The following is an 18,349-nucleotide window of genomic DNA, read 5'->3' on the forward strand; positions in this document are numbered from 1 at the left end:
TGTTTGCGAGGGCGACTCATGATTAGCTCACAAAGTTCTTGAAAGAACCCATAACTTGATTTCCCGCAAGGTAGAAAAGTTCTTTGTTTTTCTCCGTACGGCTGGGAGTAAGGATCAAATCGAATTGATTTAGAAACTAGGGTAGAAAAAGAACACAAAAGAAGCGAAGGATGCGAGCAATAAGTCTATGTTTTTTATTTCCTACAAAGTAGAAAACTAAAATAGTATGCTCATTAGCCCCAAATATTCAAGTGCATGCGGTTTTATAGTGTGAAGTCCTTCATTCCATAAGAAGAAGATACTAGAAGCTAAATATGAATTAATAAATAAAGAAAGATGAATAAACTAAAGTCAAATCAAGAACCAGAGAGGAGTTGACTGGTCAACCGTAGTCCTAGACTCTATAAGCCAGCTTAATGAAAACAAGGAGAAATTCATGTAAGCCTACTAATAACACTTCGACACAAATTACTTCATTGTATGCCTCCCAAAATCAAAACGGTCACGTTCCTACTTTTATTACGCTCAGGTTAATCGAAAATAATATGATTTCTGCCTTTCACGCGTGGATTTACGTCTCGTTCCACTTGATCATCAAGCAAAGCATTAAAGCCACCGGCCAAGCTTGTCAACTGCCTTATCATGATTCCTTACGTTAATCCTTGTTCCATTATAAGTCCTCGTGCCGAGAGGAACAAAGAATGATGGATATCCCGGTCCATGTCCTGAATTTGAGTGTGCCTTAATTCTCGTTGTTCACTCCTTCCTCCAAAAGATTTGACCAAGATCATTCGAGAATGATATCAATGCTCGATCAACTGCTTTCATTTCACTCGAGAATGATGTCTACACTCAATCCACTAATTTAATGGCATTAGTTAGAGCAATTAATCTGTGATTATGCCGCTTACACGTGCTTTCACTGGACACTCATGCTTATACTCCCCAAATAGAACCAAACCATCATACTAAACAAAGATTAGAAATAGAGGCACAAAAGAAAGGAAAGAAATCGCAAGTTCTTTGTTCTTCTCCGTACGGCTGTAAGGATCAAATCGAGTTGATTTAGACACTAGGGTAGACAAAGAACATAAAAGAAAGGAAGGACGCGAGCGATAAGTCTATGTTTTTAATTTCCCATAAGGTAGAGAACTGAAATATTATGGTCACTACCCTTAAATATTCGGTTGGATGCTGTTTTACGGTGCAAAATCCCTCTTTCCATAAGAAAAAGAAACTAGAAGCTAAATACGAATTGATAAATAAAGATGAATAAACTAAATTCAAATCAAGAACCAGAGATGAGTTAACTGGTCAACTACAGTCCAAGATTCTGTGAGCCAGCTTAAAGAAAATGAGGAGAAATTTGTGTGGGTTCATTGTATGCGTCCGACCCAAATTACTTCATTGTATGCGTCCCAAACATCAAAATGGTCGTGTTCCTGCTTGGATTAATCGAAGATAACATGATTTCTCCTTTTCGCACGTAGACTTACGTCTCGTCCTGCTTTTGGTGATCAAGCAAAGCATCAACGCCATCGGCCAAGCTTGTCAACTCCCTTCTAATTATTCTTTATGCTAATCCTTGTGCCATCAGGAGTCCTCGTGCCGAGAGGAACAAGGAATGATGGAGATCCTAATGGTTCAAGTCCTGAATTTGAGCGTGCCTCGATACTCGTCGTTCCCTCATTCCTCCAAAAGATTCAACCGAGATCATTCCAGAATGATATCAATGCTTGATCAAATGACTTCATTTCATTCGAGAATGATATCGATACTCGATCAACTAATTTAATTTCCTTGCATTTATCCAAGCAGTGGATCTATGCTTATGCTTGCCGCTTACACATACTAAGCAAAGATTAGAAAGAGAGGCACAAAAAAGAAAAGAAAAGAGAGATGAATAAAATTAGTCAAATCAAGAATGATATCAATGCTCGATCAACTAATTTCATTTCATTCGAGAATGATATCAATACTCGATCAACTAATTTAATTTTCTTGTATTTGTCCAAAGTAATGGATCTGTGCCTATGGTTGCCGCTTCCACACACTTTCACTCGACACTCGTGCTTCTGCTCCCCAAATGGAACCATACCACGTGCATTTACGTCTCGTCCTGCTTGATGATCAAGCAAAGCATCAACGCCACCGGCCAAGCTTGTCAACTGCCTTCTAATTATTCCTTATGCTAATCCTTGTGCTATTAGGAGTCCTCGCGCCGAGAGGAACAAGGAATGCTGGAGATCCCAATGGTCCAAGTCCTGAATTTGAGCGTGCCTCGATACTCGTCGTTCCCTCCTTCTTCCAAAATATTCAACCGAGATCATTCCATAATGATATCAATGCTTGATCAACTGACTTCATTTCATTCAAGAATGATATCGATACTCGATCAACTAATTTAATTTCCTTGCATTTATCCAAGCAGTGAATCTGTGCTTATGCTTGCCGCTTACATGCACTTTCACTCAACACTCATGCTTATGCTCCCCAAATAGAACCAAACCATCATACTAAACAAAGATTAGAAAGAGAGGCACAAAAAAAAGAAAAGAAAGATGAATAAAATAAGTCAAATCAAGAACCAGAGAGGAGTTTACCGGTCGACCATAGTCCTAATTTGAAAAATTCAATTATGATCAATCCTACTCGGCCCAAATTTAAATAGACCTACTTATTAGCTATTAGAATAATTTATTTTTTATTTTCTTCTTGTATTTTAAATTTTTAATAAACTTAACATTAAGAGTTTCCTAGTCTTATAACTATGGGAACACTTTTTGTTTTGATACTTAGATTTTGTAAATTTATCTTCTCCTCGGTGCTACTCAAGAGGTTGATCTCCAGGATCAATTTCAAAATAAATGGACTGCTACTACAACAAATTAGGATTAGTGACCGGTGAAATCCACCGCTAAAGCTTCATATTCCGTGGGTAAGGCCTATTAGTGACGAGCTTTTCCAATCCTTGAATTTCACGGAAGCAATAGATCGTCCGCTATTTTAAAGAGCGGATGTCGCGAATTACGCTACAAGAAATACTAATTAAATTTAGTCAGGTACCAAAATTCACCTGAAGATTTATTTTATTTCTGTCAATAACAAAATTTTTTAAAAAGAAATTATAAAACTAGAAAAAATTATTATTCTATAATATTTTAATATTTTAATATTATCAAATCAAAAGGCATGAACAGTAATATACCAAAATACAAAGTGCAAAAGAGAAAAGAGAAAACAAAGAGATCACAAGAAGAATACATAAAAGGTTGAATTCCAGGTGAACTTATTAAAAGGGAAAAGGAAAGTAAGATGAATTCAATACAATATACAAAATGGAAGGTCCAAATCCAAAGGCTTTGAATTAGTTTCAGGGTTTTCATGTTAGTATATGAGATGAACCACAACCACACCCTGCTTGTCAACAACACATGTCTATCTCCCACCTAATGTTTCCGTCAACTTGCATTTTTTTGTTTTTTGCAAATGCATATGACTATTTAAGTTTTGTGTCAACTTGTAGCATGATTGATATTAGTTATGGGAAATAAAATAAGTCATATAAATAAGAATCAAATCTCTAATTGCACCAAAATTTTAAATTGGATTATCTTTTCACGTTGGACAAGTTTTAAATATTGAATTTTTTTAAAAATCTTTTGAAATGTATTACAAACTTTAAAAGATATTTTATATTTATTTTTAAAAATTTTGAAATTTTTTTTGTTTCTATTTAAGTGGATTCTTACTTTGAAAAAGATTTCCATTCTTTCCTAATTAATTCGTGTTCTTTTGATAAAATTGTTTCTACTTAATTGGATTTTCTTCTTTAAAGTTTTTTTCTTATTTCTTGAGTTTTTTTATTTATAGATAATTTTTAATTTTTTCTATTATATAGTTTTTTATTATATTAATATTCTTAATTATTTTATATTTGAAATTCTCTATACATATATAATTTAGAATGTGTAGAAATAAATAAATTAATAAATATATGCATATATATAGTGGTGACACGTGTAATATGGTGGGACCACTTGGTCTCTTATCTTTGTGGTTTGATCTCTGCTAGCGACCGGTGTTGGTCTCTAGGGAGACCTATCGAGTAAAAATCCATATTTTAGAGGAGGTTTTGCTGAATTTTTGGTTGCATTTCTGAGTCTGTATTTCTTAGGCAATCTAATCTTATGTGAATCCAAGTTCAAAGCTTAAAGAGATCCAAGATCCATTAATAGTACAAGAAGGCCCAATCACAAGGTCGAAATCCAAGAAGCTTCAACAAGCCATATTGGGTTTAATTAGGGACATTTGGAAAGCCCAAGAACTTCAACCCAATAAGGCATCCATGGAGGCCCAAGGAATAATATTTAACTTGTTTTCATGTTAATAACAATTAGGGTTACATGTAGCCACCATACAAGTTAATGTGGTAATTAATACCAAGTAATGGCTATCAATGTGGGTAGTGGTTATTAAGAGCCACCATATACAAGTTAATGGGGTAATCAATACCAAGTAATGGCTATTAGTGTGGATAGTGGTTACTAAGGCCATTTAAGAGTAAAAGTAATCCTATGTGTGTGAGTCTATTTTAGTAGTGTGTGCATGGACTTGCACTCTATATAAACAAGTCATTTTCTCTTTCTTTTGGAGCATGATTGAATTTGATATATGAAATTTTGTTTGAGTTTTATTGTGAGGAATTTTGTCTTTAATTTCTTGCTTGAACTTTGTGACTTATCAAGCTTTATTCTAGCTTGTGGTGTCAAAATCTAAATCTTTATTTTCTTGTTATTTATCAAACTTTCTTGTTTGTGGCATAAGAGGAAATTCAAAGTCTATCTTAGTATCTTTATCCTTGTTGGTAAAGGGGGTTAAGTAGCATCCATCTTCTTACTTCAATCTTTGAACGATCCGAATTTGTGGATTAAATTGGTAATTTCTAGTTTTCTTCTAATTCAACTTATCATAGTATTTTTGCTATTGGGGAGTTAATTGATGAAACCTACAATTCCCATCATAAGTGGTATCAGAGCATTGACTCGAGATTGAGGTTTGCGTATCCAATACTATCTTTTAATTCTCAATATCTTGTGTTCATCTTATATTTTGCACCTTTTGCCATCTATTGTTCTTGTTATTATTATTATTTTTATCTTTATTCTTCTTATCTCAAGATTTTGTTTGCATATATCAAAAAAAAAAAAAATTCGTCCTAAAAGAAAAAAATTGTTATCTTTGATATTCTTGTGTTAGATCTCGGATTACATAAAAAAAAATTGACTCTTCATATTCCATTGAGATCTATCTTTATAATTCTATATCTTTGTGTTCTTTGATGATCTATCTTTGTTTTTTTATTTCTATTAGCCTATTTGCTACAAATTGTTCATTTCTTTAAGCCTACCTTATTATTTTCTTTTTAGCCTACCTTATTTTTTTTTCATTGATTACTACATTCTTGAAATTTTATTTGATTGAGAAACTTAGTTGATGTGAATCCAAGTTCAAAGCTTAAAGAGATCCAAGATCCATTAATAGTACAAGAAGGCCCAATCACAAGGTCCAAATCCAAGAAGCTTCAACAAGCCATATTGGGTTTAATTAGGGACATTTGGAAAGCCCAAGAACTTCAACCCAATAAGGCATCCATGGAGGCCCAAGGAATAATATTTAACTTGTTTTTATGTTAATAAAAATTAGGGTTACATGTAGCCACCATACAAGTTAATGTGGTAATTAATACCAAGTAATGGCTATCAATGTGGGTAGTGGTTATTAAGAGCCACCATATACAAGTTAATGGGGTAATTAATACCAAGTAATGGCTATTAGTGTGGATAGTGGTTACTAAGGCCATTTAAGAGTAAAAGTAATCCTATGTGTGTGAGTCTATTTTAGTAGTGTGTGCATGGACTTGCACTCTATATAAACAAGTCCTTTTCTCTTTCTTTTAGAGCATGATTGAATTTGATATATGAAATATTGTTTGAGTTTTATTGTGAGGAATTGTCTTTAATTTCTTGCTTGAACTTTGCGACTTATCAAGCTTTATTCTAGCTTGTGGTGTCAAAATCTAAATCTTTGTTTTCTTGTTATTTATCAAACTTTCTTGTTTGTGGCATAAGAGGAAATTCAAAGTCTATCTTAGTATCTTTATCCTTGTTGGTAAAGGGGTTAAGTAGCATCCATCTTCTTACTTCAATCTTTGAACGATCCGTATTTATGGATTAAATTGGTAATTTCTAATTTTTTTTCTAATTTAACTTATCATAGTATTTTTGCTATTGGGGAGTTAATTGATGAAACCTACAATTCCCATCATAAGTGGTATCAGAGCATTGGCTCGAGATTGAGGTTTGCATATCCATTGTTCTTATTATTATTATTATTCTTCTTATCTCAAGATTTTGTTTGCATATATCAAAAAAAGAAAAATCATCCTAAAAGAAAAAAAATTGTTATCTTTGATATTTTTGTGTTAGATCTCAGATTACATAAAAAAAAATTGACTCTTCATATTCCATTGAGATCTATCTTTATAATTCTATATCTTTGTGTTCTTTGATGATCTATCTTTGTTTTTCATTTCTATTAGACTATTTGCTACAAATTGTTCATCTCATATTACTTTTTTTTTCATTGATTACTACATTCTTGAAATTTTGTTTGATTGAGAAACTTAGTTCATCTAAGAAATCAAAAGGCAAATTTGAGAGGTAAAAGGCAAGAATGTGAGATCATTAGAAAAAAATAAAAGAAGCCAAAATTGAGTGTAAACACAAGTGGTATACATCAATTTTGAGTGAAAACACGTGAGGGAGTGTTGTGAGATCGTTTCTTTCTATTTTCTTTTATTAAAATTTTAGGTTTTACAATCATGTCAAAAGACACAAGTTCTTCTAAAAATGATCATGTGATTCAAGCTATGCAACAACAATTCGAAAGAATGTTTAGTATGATGGCCGGAGTCAATGAAAAATTAGAGAAGCATGATGGCATCCTTAACCAATTACATGGAGAGCCTAGACAAAGGAGACATCCACCAATTGACCAAGAGGACTATGAAGGAGAGGATGATTTGGATGATGATCAAGTCACCTTGTTGGGACAACGAATCAATCCTAGGAGACAAGCTAGGAGACGACATCCAAATGATGATGTTGATCGCAACCTTGGAAGCATCAAAATGAAGATTCCTTCATTCCAAGGAAGAAATGATCCAGATGTGTACCTTGAATAGGAGAGGAAAGTGGAACTCATCTTCGAATGTCATAATTATTCGGAGGAGAAAAAGGTAAAACTTGCCGCTGTTGAGTTTAGTGATTATGCAATTGTTTGGTGGGATCAATTTTGCAAGGAAAGACATAGATATGGAGAAAGACCCGTGGAGTCTTGGAGAGAAATGAAGCAAATCATGAGAAAGAGGTTTGTTCCAAGCCACTACTATAGAGAGCTTCATCAAAGATTACAAACTCTAATTCAAGGATCCATGAGTGTGGAGGAGTATCACAAAGAAATGGAGAAGGCTATGATTAGAGCAAATGTGATAGAAGATCGTGAAGCTACCATGGCAAGGTTCTTGAGAGGGCTAAACAAAGACATTGCTGATGTTGTTGATTTGCAACATTATGTGGAGATTGAAGATATGGTGAATTTGGCCATGAAAGTGGAAAGGCAATTGAAAAGAAAGAGGTATGATTCTAAACCAAATATGGGTTCTTCTTCTTCTTGGAAAACTTCTTGGGGGAAAAAGGATGATAAACCTTTTACTAAGTCAAAAGTGGAAGAAACTAAATCTAAAATTGACTTGGGTAATAAGGGAAAGGGTGAGAATCAACCAGCCCAAACTAGGGGAATCAAATGTTTTAAGTGTTTGGGTCATGGGCACATTGCTAGGGAATGTCCAAATAAGAAAGCTATGATTCTAAGGAATGGTGATATTGAGTCGGAGAGTGAGGGGGATAGTGATGATGATATGCCTTCTTTAGAAGATTGTAGTGATGTTGAATGTGCTAAGGAAGATAATCTTGTTGTTCAAAGAACATTGAGTTTGCAAAATAAACATGATGTCCATAGGGAGCAAAGGGAAACTTTGTTTCATACTCATTGTTTGATTTCTAACAAGTTGCAACATGATTGTGGATAGTGGAAGTTGTACCAATGTAGCAAGCACTTTGCTAGTGGAGAAATTGAAGTTGCCTACTACCAAGCACCCAAGACCATACAAGTTGCAATGGCTTAATGAAAGTGGAGTTGTAAAGGTAAATAAGCAAGTTTTAGTGATATGGACATGGCCAAGCTTAAAGATGGACTCGATGGAGAAGACAACAAGAAAACCAAAGATAAAGCTAAGGATCTATTGAGCATGCTACAAGGCCCAATTACAAGGTCAAGGTCCAAGAAGCTACAAGAAGCCTTAATTGGCTATATGCAAGATTGGGCTAGTCAAGGAAGCTCAATTGGTCATGCTAGGATAGGCCCAAGTAAAGACACATCTCAAGGGGCTTTATTCAATGTTTTGCAAGTCCAAATACATGAAGACCAATGTGGGCTAATATTTGGGCTGAAATCTCTTATTTAAGTTCAGAACAATGTTATTGCCTATTTTTCTTATGTGGCAGCTAGGGTTAATAGTTTTACTAGGGTTTCTTATGTTAGGTGGCTATAAAAACGCCCCTTAAGTTGTGTTTTGAAAAAAAATCGAATTTTGATAAAAATTATAGTAGTTGTTTCCTTTGCATATTTGCTTGAATTCTTGAATTCTTGTTGAATGCATAAACCACTTATCAAGGAATTGATCTATCCTTGTGGCGTGTTAAGGGTTAGGGTTTAAAGAACTTAGTTTTCTTTAGGTTCTGATCTTGATCAACCATACCTTGCAATCTGATTTAAGCGGTTCTTGGGTTTTGAAACTCAATTTGTTCTTGGGTTTCTAAGATAGTAATTCACGGGTTCATAATCATTAGGGTTCGTGGTTCTAATCCTTGGAGGTTCTTAACATTTGGTATCAGAGCTTTGGCTCTTAAATCAGGTTATTTATCCCTTTTCTTTAAGTTATTGTTTGTTTTCCTTGAGTTCTTGATATTGTTCTTGAAGTATTCTTGGTATTCTTGAGATCTACATTGTTTAGTTCTTGATTCTTGTAGTTTTTGATTCTGATTCAAAAAAAAAAAAAAAAAAACGAAACAAGAAAAGAAAAATATCAGATCCGAATTAGCCAAAAAAAAAAAAGAAGGAATAGGTCTGATTGGTTTGATTGTCTTTGTTAGTGGAAAAAAAACGTATTTGGTGTTGAAATCATTGTTCTTGGGGTGATTATATAGATATTAGGGTTGTTAAAAGGTTTAGGGAGATTTTCACAATCCTACATAAATAAGGATTTGGTGGTACGTTTGGGAAGATTCAAAGGGACATTAAATTCCAATGACTGAGCCCTATACATACCATCTTATTTGAATTGATTCACCTCTAAATTCGTTTTTGTCCTTCATTTATTCTCCTCTTTGTGTGTCTTTTGAGTTTGGGCAGATTTGACACATTTAAAGCATAAAGAGGTAACCTTCCTTCTTGATCAACCTTCTTTGTGATTTTTACTTCTAAATCTGTTCCTTACATGTCTTATACATCAAATTGAAGTTTTAATTCGTTCTTGAGCTTGTTTCCAATCTTTGTTTGGTTAGAGATTTCCATTCGGGTTGAAACTTGATTGCTTGGTTCTTGAACTTAATTTCTTGTTTCTTTCACCTTATTTTCGTTCCTTTTACATGCCCATTAATTCTTTTTGAGTTCTTCATTGTTCTTGATTCATTAAACACTTGTTCTTGTTACTGTTCCTTCTTTTTTTTTTTTCTTGACTTTGCGTTTTGCCTCAACTAAGCTTTTTAGATCATAATTCTTGGTGCATTGCAAGCATAGTGAAATAACTTGATGTGTGGTTATTGATTCACATAAGAATCCTTGAAAACAAAGTCGAGTGGTGTGAGTTTTCAGCCTTGTGTGATCATTCTTGATTGTGCGAAACACGAGTGACCATCCCCATTAATTGAGAGTAAACACGTGAGGGAGTGTTGGTGAGGTCCTTAATTTCCTTCGATTTATTTTTTTATTATTATTATTGCATACTAACTTTTATTGCAGCATGTCAAGTGGTTCTAGTGCCAACTACCGGCAATACCCGCGGCACAAATGCATGAAAATGAGAGAGTGCAAGGTGATCAACTTGATTCGAGGATGAATCATCCTAAAGAAGGAGGGAATGATATGGACATGGCCAAGCTTAAAGATGGACTCGATGGAGAAGACAACAAGAAAACCAAAGATAAAGCTAAGGATCTATTGAGCATGCTACAAGGCCCAATTACAAGGTCAAGGTCCAAGAAGCTACAAGAAGCCTTAATTGGCTATATGCAAGATTGGGCTAGTCAAGGAAGCTCAATTGGTCATGCTAGGATAGGCCCAAGTAAAGACACATCTCAAGGGGCTTTATTCAATGTTTTGCAAGTCCAAATACATGAAGACCAATGTGGGCTAATATTTGGGCTGAAATCTCTTATTTAAGTTCAGAACAATGTTATTGCCTATTTTTCTTATGTGGTAGCTAGGGTTAATAGTTTTAATAGGGTTTCTTATGTTAGGTGGCTATAAAAACGCCCCTTAAGTTGTGTTTTGAAAAAAATTCGAATTTTGATAAAAATTATAGTAGTTGTTTCCTTTGCATATTTGCTTGAATTCTTGAATTCTTGTTGAATGCATAAACCACTTATCAAGGAATTGATCTATCCTTGTGGCGTGTTAAGGGTTAGGGTTTAAAGAACTTAGTTTTCTTTAGGTTCTGATCTTGATCAACCATACCTTGCAATCTGATTTAAGCGGTTCTTGGGTTTTGAAACTCAATTTGTTCTTGGGTTTCTAAGATAGTAATTCACGGGTTCATAATCATTAGAGTTCGTGGTTCTAATCCTTGGAGGTTCTTAACATTTAGTTTCGTTTCAAATTGGTAGATATAAGGATGAGGTGTTGTGTGATGTGTTGCCAATGTTGGCCGGACATATGTTGTTGGGGAGACCTTAGCAATATGATAGAAGGGCTAGTCATGATGGATTCAAAAATATGTATACTTTGACTATGGATGGAAAAAGGTTTAACCTTGGACCATTAACTCCAAAACAGATTTTTGAAGACCAAATGCGCATCAAGCAACAATATGAAGTGATGTGAAGAAGGTGAGAGAAAACAAGGAAGGTTCAAATGAAAGAAAAATGAGTGTTTATGCAAAAATGAGTGATGTGAAGGAAGCTATGCTTTTGAGGCAACACATGCTTGTACTTATGTACAAGGAGATTTTGCATATTTCTAACGAAATAACCAATTGTTTGCCTAGTGTTGTTGTTGATCTTTTGCAGGTTTATGAAGATTTATTTCTGGAAGAAATTCCAAATGGTTTGCCACCTAAAAGAGGCATTGAGCACCAAATTGATTTCATACCCGGAGCGAGCATTCCAAATAGACCAGCATATAGATGTAATCCGGAGGAGACCATGGAAATCGAAAAGCAAGTGAGTGAGCTTATGGAGAAGGGTTATGTTCGTGAAAGCATAAGTCCATGTGCCGTACCCGTCTTGTTAGTGCCTAAGAAAGATGGAACTTGGAGGATGTGTGTTGATTGTCGTGCCATCAACAAAATCACGGTGAAGTATAGACATCCCATTCCTAGGCTAGATGACATGTTGGATGAATTGCATGGTTCATATTTGTTTTCAAAAAGTGATTTGAAATTTGGTTATCATCAAATTAGAATGAGAGAAGGTGATGAATGGAAAACAGGTTTTAAAACTAAACATGGTTTATATGAGTGGTTAGTAATGCCTTTTGGTTTAACTAATGCACCAAGCACTTTCATGAGATTGATGAATCATGTTTTAAGAGCATTCATAGGCAAATTTGTTGTTGTCTATTTTGATGATATCTTGGTTTATAGCAAAAATTTAGATGAGCATGTACAACATTTGACTTGTGTTTTTGATGTGCTTAGAGAAGAGAAGTTGTATGCTAATTTAAAGAAATGTTGTTTTTGCACTAATGAAATTACTTTTCTTGGATATATTGTCAATGACAAGGGTATTCATGTTGATCAAGAAAAGGTAAAAGTAATTAGAGAATGGCCAACACCCACAAGTGTAAGTGATGTAAGAAGCTTTCATGGTTTAGCTAGCTTTTATAGAAGGTTCATTAAGAATTTTTCTACCATAGCTGCACCTTTAATTGAATGCATAAAAAAGAATGTTGGTTTTAAGTGGGGAATTGAACAAGATGAGGCTTTTAACTTGCTAAAAGACAAATTAAGTTCTGCACCCTTGTTATCTTTGCCAAATTTTACTAAACCTTTTGAGATTGAGTGTGATGCAAGTGGCATAGGTATTGGAGGAGTTTTAATGCAAGAAGGCAAGCCCATAGCATTCTTTAGCGAAAAGCTAAGTGGAGCAAGTCTAAACTACCCTACATATGACAAGGAGTTCTATGCATTAGTGAGGGTTCTAAAGACATGGCAGCATTACCTTGGCTACAAAGAATTCATAATTCACACTGACCATTAGTCCTTGAAGTATCTCAAAGGACAAGGAAAGCTGATGCAACCAAGGATGCATCTAAGTCAACTAGCATGGATCCACTAGCCTATGAAGGACCAATGACACGAGCAAGGAGTAAAAAGTTCAAGCAAGCCTTAAATTCTTACTTGGAGCATGTTTTGAAGATGGCTAATGATGGTGCTTTTAATGAAGATAACAACGCCTTGAAGATAGTGACATTAATTGCTATTAATGAAGCTTAAACTTGCATTGGGCCGCACATTAGGGTTTCTAGAAGCATTGGGCCGCACCCTAAGCATTGGGCTGCACATTAGGGTTTCTAGAAGCATTGGAGGTCTCACCTAACCCTAGGGCAGCCACCACTTATGCTTAGAGAAGGAGGCGACATTAGAAGTCTTTTAGGGTTTGATTCTTTATTGCTTATCTCTTAGTCCTTTTTTAGGGTTAAAATCATTTCAAGACTCTATAAATAGAGCTATGTATTTCAGGCTAAAACACGGAAGATCAATATACATTTCTGAATGAAGTTTTATTTGAGTTGTTAACTCTTATTCCTTAAGGTGTTCCTTATTGAATTTCTTGAGATTAAATTAACTTGTTTGATTTAGTTTCACATCTACATGTTTGATCAATCAATTAACTTTTTATTAGTTTCTTGAGTTGTTTGAACATTCTTCATCTATTTATAACTAAAGGGCTTAGTAGTTCTATTGCTAAGTTTGTTAGTTCCATAATCAATTGCAAACTTTCAAGTTAGATCTTGGGGCGACAAATTCGAACTTATTGGTAAGGGTGCTTCCTCTTAAATAGGGAGAGCGTTTATCAGTTTGATTTTCTCACCATTACTTATCTTGGTGTTTGAACGTATCCGGTTCGAGTTCGTATCATTTGGTATCAGAGCCAAACTTGTTAGTTGGTTCATTTTTTTTTTCAATTAAAGAGTCTGTCTTCTATTTCATCTCAATTTCTGTTCGCATCATTAAAAAAAAAAAAAGAAAGTATACTATTTTCATTGCTGCCCGCATACCAAGGCAGATTTCCAAAAAAAAAAAAAAAAGGGAAGGAACGGAAAACTAACCCTAACCATTTGTGTTGGGTAGTTCTCGAAGAATTGACTCTTGATTGATTCATTCCGCAATTCCTTTTAATTAATTAGAGCTGTTCTTCATTCTTATAATTCTGATTTGGGTAATTTTGTTTTTTTCTCTTAAAAAGCTTTTCTTTTGGGTTAATTGAGTCTTGTTCGATTAGTTGTAAGCTTGTTTTGTTCACACGCTTATAATTCGTTTTATTGATTCACGAGTGTTCTATTGAACTTCAGAATTAATAAACGTTAAGAGGTTGTGAAAAACTTGTTCTTGTGATTACTAGAACAATTTGATTTAATTTCTATAAGGAATTCAATTCTTTGTGAGTGAAACACATAAGGGAGTGATCTTTTCTTGTTTTGCCTTTGACTAAAAAAAGCCTCCAGATTATAACACTTGATCACGTCTTCTTTTATTTTATTTTCTAGTCTTTTGGTTTAACCATGTCGTCTGAACAACCATTGACTTTGGAAAATTTAGCTTCTACATTGAAAGATGTAGTAGAACATATGCAAACACAATTTCAAAAATAAGATGACAAATTAACTAGGTTATTGAATGATATGCCTAAAGCGTCTAAAGGGGACAGTTTTGATATTGACCTAGAAAGTGAGTATAAAGGGCCTAGGCATAATCTCCAACCCAAAATTGACATTAATTTGGGTAGTATTAAGATGAAAATACCATCTTTTCATGGTAAGAGTGACCCTGAAGCTTATTTGGAGTGGGAAAAGAAGGTTGAAAGGATTTTTGAATGTCATAACTATAGTGAGTCTAAAAAGGTTAAACTTACTTTGTTGTTGAATTTTGTGATTATACGCCATTTGGTGAGATCAATTGGTGAGTGGTCGTAGGCATTATAGGGAACCCGAAGTTGGTTCATGGGATGAGGTTAAGCGCATTATGCGTAAAAGGTTTGTGCCATCGCACTACCAAAGGGACTTGTACAACAAGTTACAAAATTTAGTACAAGGTAATGAGAGTGTTGAGGAGTACTGGCAATCTATGGAGATAGCTATCATTAGGGCCAATATAAATGAGGATAGGGAAGCCACAATGGCAAGATTTTTGCATGGTTTGAATCGTGATATTGCTAACATAATTGAATTGCAGCATTATGTAGAGATGGAGGATATGTTGCACATGGCCATAAAGGTGGAAAAGCAATTAAAAACCAAGAGCAGAAATGCTGCCCCTAGCTCAAAATGGAGTAACGCATGGAAAGGGAGCAACCAGCCCCCTAACAAGGGTCGTGAGGCATCAAAGGACATCAAGCCAGCCCCTAAATTTGATGTTAACACTAAACCAACGACGCAAAGTGACTTCAAATCAAAGAAAGTGCAATGCTTCAAGTGTTTGGGGTATGGACATATATCTTCCCAATGTCCAAACAAGCGAACCATGGCAATTCGAGGTGGTGAAGTGGTCTTTGAGAGTGATGAAGAATCCGAACCAAGTGAGGAGGATTACCTATACATGCTTGAGTTGGAAGAATGTGATGATGTGCAATTGGGTGAGGTTAGTAATATACTTATAACTTTTAGAGCTCTTAATTTACAACCTATTGATGATGACGCTCAAAGGGAAAACATATTCCATACTACATGTAAAGTACAAAACCATGATGCTAATTGTAGTTTAATTATTGATGGGGGTAGTTGTACTAATGTAGCCAGTGCTATGATGGTTGATAAACTTAGACTTCCAACTATTAAGCATCCTAAGCCATACACCTTGCAATGGCTTAATGATCAAAGTGGGATTAGAGTTACTAAGCAAGTACGGATTGCATTTAGTGTAAAGAAGTATAATGATGAGGTATTATGTGATGTTGTTCCCATGCAAGCATGTCATATGTTGCTAGGTAGACCATGGTTATATGATAGATCTGTAATTCATAATGGTCGAACCAATGCATATTCTCTTGTAATGGATGGAAAACCGTATGTTTTGGCACCATTAAGTCCTAAAGAAGTTTGTGAATTACAAAAAGTTGTAAAGGATCGAATGGAAGCATATGAGAAAGAAAAAAGAAAGTGTGAGAGTGCATATGAAAAAGAAAAGGTGCACAAGCAAAAGGGGAGTTGTGTGGAAAATAATGAGGGGGGAGAGCAACGAGTGGTAAAAGGAGAGTTTAGCGAGGGTTTGCCAAGAATGTGAGCAAAAGAACGAGTAAGGTGCAAGAAAAAGGGGAGGCAAGCGAGAAAAAAGTGAGTTTCTTAGTTAGAGAGCGAGACATGAGAAAGGCTTTGAGTGAAAATAGGCAAGTACTTGTACTTATGTACAAGGAGACTTTATTTAACACTAATAATCTTAACTCTTCTCTTCCTAGTGTGTTTGTAAGTGTTCTGCAGGAATATGACGATGTGTTTCCCGAGGAGTTACCTAGTGGGTTGCCACCACTAAGAGGGATAGAGCACCAAATTGACTTTGTGCCGGGGTCATCCATTCCAAATAGACCAGCCTATAGAGTCAATCCGGAGGAGACCAAAGAGCTGCAACGCCAAGTTGAGGAACTACTAAGTAAAGGTTATGTTAGGGAAAGTCTTAGCCCATGTGCTGTTCCTGTTTTGTTAGTCCCTAAGAAAGATGGGTCTTGGCGTATGTGTGTTGATTGTCGTGCAATTAACAAGATTACCATTAAATATCGTCATCCTATTCCTCGGTTAGATGATATGTTAGATGAATTGCATGGAAGTGTTATCTTTACTAAAATTGATTTGAGAAGTGGCTATCACCAAATTAGAATGAATATAGGTGATGAGTGGAAAACAGCATTCAAAACTAAATTTGGTTTGTATGAGTGGTTGGTCATGCCTTTTGGCTTAACTAATGCACCAAGTACTTTTATGAGACTAATGAACCATGTTTTGCGTGCGTATATTGGTAAATTTGTGGTAGTATACTTTGATGATATTTTGATTTATAGTAAGAGCTTTAGTGAGCATGTTGAACATGTTCGGATGGTGTTGATGGTTTTGCGTGAGAATTCTTTATATGCTAACCTTGCTAAGTGTGATTTTTGCACAAACAAACTTGTGTTTCTTGGTTTTGTTGTTAGTGAAAATGGAATTCAGGTCGATGAAGATAAGGTAAAAGCAAACACTAAAGAATGTTAGTGATGTGAGGAGCTTTCATGGGATTGCAAGCTTCTATAGGAGGTTTGTCAAGGACTTTAGTACCCTTGCCGCACCACTTAATGAGCTTGTAAAGAAGAACGTGAAGTTTCATTGGGGAGAACAACAAGAAAACTCATTTAATATGCTAAAGGACAAACTTACTTCATCTCCCATTCTTTCACTTCCGGATTTTTCCAAAACTTTTGAAATTGATTGTGATGCTTCTGGTGTAGGTATTGGAGCTGTTTTAATGCGAGATGGGAAGCCAATAGCCTATTTTAGTGAAACGTTGAATGGAGCTAGCTTGAAATATCCAACTTATGACAAGGAATTGTATGCTCTTGTGCGTGCACTCAATGTTTAGCAGCATTATTTGCTACCTAAGGAGTTTGTGATTCACACGGATCATGAAGCATTAAAGCACTTGAAGGGACAGAACAAGTTGAATAAGCGCCATGCTAAATGGAGTGAATTCATTGAAGCATTTCCCTATGTCATTAAGTACAAGCAAGGTAAAGAAAATGTAGTTGCCGATGCACTATCTAGAAGGTATGCTTTACTTGCTTCTCTAGAAACAAAATTGCTTGGTTTTGAGTATATCAAAGACTTGTATGTTGATGACCACGATTTTGGTTCTATTTTTCATGCTTGTGAACATGGTGCTATTGATAAATTTTATAGACATGATGGATTTTTGTTCAAAGAAAAATGTCTATGCATTCCTATGTGTTCTATGCGTGAATTGCTTGTGAGAGAATCACATGAAGGTGGTTTGATGGGACACTTTGGTGTTCAAAAGACTTTAGATGTTTTGCATGATCATTTCTATTGGCCTAAAATGAAATCTGATGTGAATAGATTATGTGCTAACTGTATTGTATGCAAGCAAGCTAAGTCTAAATCACAACCTAATGGGTTATACATGCCTTTGCCCATACCTAATTCTCCTTGGATTGACATATCTATGGATTTTGTGCTTGGATTACCTAGGTCTAAGCATGGGCATGATAGTATTTTTGTTGTGGTGGATAGGTTTTCAAAGATGTCACACTTTATTGCATGTAGGAAAACCGATGATGCACAACATGTTGCTGAATTGTTCTTTAGGGAAATTGTACGTTTACATGGTATGCCTAGAACTATTGTCAGTGATAGGGACACCAAGTTTTTGAGCTATTTTTGGAAGACCTTATGGGGTAAATTAGGAACTAAATTACTTTTTTCTACTACATGTCATCCCCAAACCGATGGTCAAACTGAGGTAGTAAATAGAACTTTGTCATAATTACTTAGGACCATGGTTAGTTGTAAGCTTGTTTTGTTCACACGCTTATAACTCGTTTTATTGATTCACGAGTGTTCTATTGAACTTCAGAATTAATAAACGTTAAGAGGTTTTTGTGATTACTAGAACAATTTGATTTAATTTCTATAAGGAATTCAATTCTTTGTGAGTGAAACACATAAGGGAGTGATCTTTTCTTGTTTTGCCTTTGACTAAAAAAAGCCTCCAGATTATAACACTTGATCACGTCTTCTTTTATTTTCT

The sequence above is a fragment of the Ricinus communis genome, chromosome 2, assembly GCF_019578655.1.
Source record: "Ricinus communis isolate WT05 ecotype wild-type chromosome 2, ASM1957865v1, whole genome shotgun sequence".
NCBI lineage: Eukaryota > Viridiplantae > Streptophyta > Magnoliopsida > Malpighiales > Euphorbiaceae > Ricinus > Ricinus communis.